The sequence below is a fragment of the Setaria italica genome, chromosome VIII (genome assembly GCF_000263155.2).
Source record: "Setaria italica strain Yugu1 chromosome VIII, Setaria_italica_v2.0, whole genome shotgun sequence".
NCBI classification, from domain to species: Eukaryota; Viridiplantae; Streptophyta; class Magnoliopsida; order Poales; family Poaceae; genus Setaria; species Setaria italica.
Genome location: NC_028457.1, coordinates 35,772,304 through 35,775,276, shown reverse-complemented (window position 1 = coordinate 35,775,276; position 2,973 = coordinate 35,772,304). Strand labels below are relative to the sequence as shown.

Genomic DNA, 2,973 nt, shown 5'->3' with positions numbered 1-2,973 from the left:
TACTAAATGGTACTCGACAGGATACTGGTGTTATTGCTCGGTGCTAAATGATCCAGGATCATTAGTATCGAATCATAACATCAACCGGTACTAAAGTTAGTACCGGGTAGTGTTTTGACCCGGTACTAAAACGTCTTCGAGGACCAAAAATTTTGACCCGGTCCGGTACTAACGCTATGGACGAATGCTCAGTTTTCTTGTAGTGAATACCATGCATTCATGCTAAATGAGTATTTTAAAAATTATCTTTCTTCTGGTATTCCTTGAACTGAAATATTCAAATATATATATCTTCATATTTAATCTTCTCTGGAACATTATTTTGAAGTGCTATTGTCGCCAATCCATTAACAGGTCATATATCATCCTAATTCAGAAATAAGGAATTAGAAATTTAGAATATTACTAGCAAATATGCCCGTGTGTTGCAACGGGAGGGAAAAAAAAATCCTTGCCTACCCCTTGCCCAGTTCACATGACCAAAACCTCAAAGATGACTTGATTTATATCCCATATTAATTATCATCAAAATAGACTTCAATAATATTAGGAATTCAGGCCTAAATAATATCAATTTTCTTTGAGCAAGATTGGATCTAAGATCAATAAAACAAACCAATGAAAAATGGCATGTCTTTTTTAGTAATTGAGGACATGCTATTTTTTAGTAATTCATCCTTTTGCTGGTGAGATATTTTTGCATACCTATTTCTTTCTTGCTAGCCGACTCTTATGTTCTTTAGAATCTGTGAGTAGTTGGTGGTAGCTCGATGTCAATTGTCATGGACCCACTGCCATTTCTAATGTTGTCACCATCTGTGCCGGTGAGTCCCGTTTAGGTTTATCGATGGAGGGTCCTCAGATTATTTCAAAGAAGCCATCTGCAAGAAAAACAGCTTGCGATTGATCAATGTTATCGTAGAAATAAAAATTGAATATCAATATTATCTAGAATATCTATTTAAATGAGCTGGAAAGCTCTAGAAAACCATAAACCTATCGTGTTTCTTAGCCATTATATTTAACTAGAAAATTTCTGTTGATGACGTGGCACACCGATGCCGATGATTTTCCTAATCGTGGGATGTGCCGCTCTCGCCGTCTACCTCCAGCTCCCTTACATGGCCACTAACATCCCAACAAGCTTTGGAGAGCTTGGGGACACTCCCCTCGAGTTCTTCAGGTCCCTCCAACCACCATGTAAGAAGTGCGATGATATAGCTAACAGAGACTTGAAAGTAATGTTCTAAAAAGAAGCCTAACTGAGTAAATAGCCAGTCAATAGTGGCCTAATTTGTTAGAAGTGAAACTGGGTCTTCGACAATTAACTTGTATACTCAAGTAAACCAAGCTCGTTAATCAGCTAACATCTATTCCATTATACGACAGTACTTTTAAAACCATTTCTGTGACATTGCTGTCAGCATATACTCGGCACTTGATACTCATCTGTCCCAAGTAATTGGTTCACACTGTGACAGCTAACAACAAATGCCAAGACCAACCACTAAAGTATAGGATGTTTTAAAGTATGTAGGTTGCTTATCATCACCCCCCCAAAACAGAATTTGGTCTTTAGATTTACTGATAGCATTGTTTGTTCTACTCAATCTATGCAATGAGAACACAAGCAATCATATATTGGAGCTGAAAAGAGAAGGAATGATGTGGCCTTACTGCGGCGGGTTCGCTTCTAGTAGAGGATGAGGTATCCACATTCACGGTACTGGATGACATCTCCTGGCTTCAGGGTGTTCTCAGCTCCGCAATCTGAAGCAGAACATTTAATTTTCAAATCAAACAAACGAAAGAGAAATTCTCTTCATCCTTATTCCGCCAAAGAAAATGACTGGGAAAAATAGCGGAGACAAGAAATTCAAAACCAAACACTACAAGTCATAAGAAGGCACAACAGGCCGGTAGCCGCTAGAATGCCCAATTTCAGGATCAATTTGAACTTGAACCCTCGATTCAGCAGCGGATCACAAGATCGGCGGACACAAAACACTGAAGCCGTGGCTCCAGAGAGGAATCGAATAATCCTAGCCTAGAGAGGCCCCTACTTGCTGCTGCGCTAGAGAAAGGTCAACCGTCGCGAGGCTGGCGTGACCGAAGTTCGAGAACGAATCGAAGGTGCAGATGGTGATAGGGGGCGAGAGGATTACCTCGAGGGGCGGTAGGCCAGCGGGCACCAGGTCCAGGGCACCACCACGCCAGGCATTCAGCGGCGTTGGAAGGGACCATCTTCCGGCTCCACGACGGCATGGCAGCAGGGGAGCGGGAGATCTCCAGCCTTCTGTAGAGGAGGAACACTGATGATGGAGAGCCAGCCGTTGCAGGAGCTGACGGCCACGGCTTCGGCCGTCGGCTCCTGCCGCTGGGGAAGAACAGGACGGAGCGCCGCCCGCCGTCGTAAGCGCCGATTCCTTCCTTTGCCTGTCCCTATGATAAGTGGGACGTCCCACTTGTCACGACGGATTTAAAAAAACGAGGCAGAAGCCTTACTTGCTTTAATATTGCTTTAATATTAAGGAAGGAACTCCTCCGGTCACTAATGTCGGTTGCCTCATGGACACACTAGTTGTGCGCTTCCCAGTATGGAGTAAATCTTGGATGAAAACTTGCGACGGCAGCGCTATGGCCTCAGGTCTGCCTTCCCGCTAAACCACGCTAACCACCGTTTGCATTGCGCGCGCGCGTGTAGACCTCCTGGCTCCTGCATCAATTGAAGAAGGTGAGGCTAGGGTTCTGGGATTCTGTCCGAAGTGGCCAAATTTTGGTTAAATTCACTCATTACAGTGATTACCAAAAATAAAACTAAATTAGCATAAAAGTCTGCGGTGAAGTTAAATTTTCTGCCATTGCTAAGATCCATACAAGCCCACATACTCCCATATGTATGAAAGTGTGAATAAACCCTAATTATATGCCTCCCTTGTGCCTTTCTCACGTTGTATATAAGTGCTAATAAAC

At 43.2% G+C, this 2,973-nt stretch overlaps 1 long non-coding RNA gene across 2 annotated transcripts in view; it reads right to left on the bottom strand.

Annotated features, from left to right (window-relative positions):
* LOC101769846 overlaps positions 1 to 2,693 on the bottom strand; it is an 8,170-nt gene extending 5,477 nt beyond the window's left edge. The window contains exons 1-3 of one of the 2 annotated variants that reach the window (XR_002678776.1): positions 2,166 to 2,693; positions 1,678 to 1,770; positions 706 to 881 (exon numbers count right to left, since the gene is read on the bottom strand). This is a non-coding gene — a long non-coding RNA (uncharacterized LOC101769846). Of the gene's footprint in view, positions 1 to 483; positions 882 to 1,677; positions 1,771 to 2,165 lie in introns of those variants that run through there. The other variant, XR_215704.3, reaches the window with a different exon arrangement.
* Between the last annotated feature and the right edge of the window lie 280 nt (positions 2,694 to 2,973).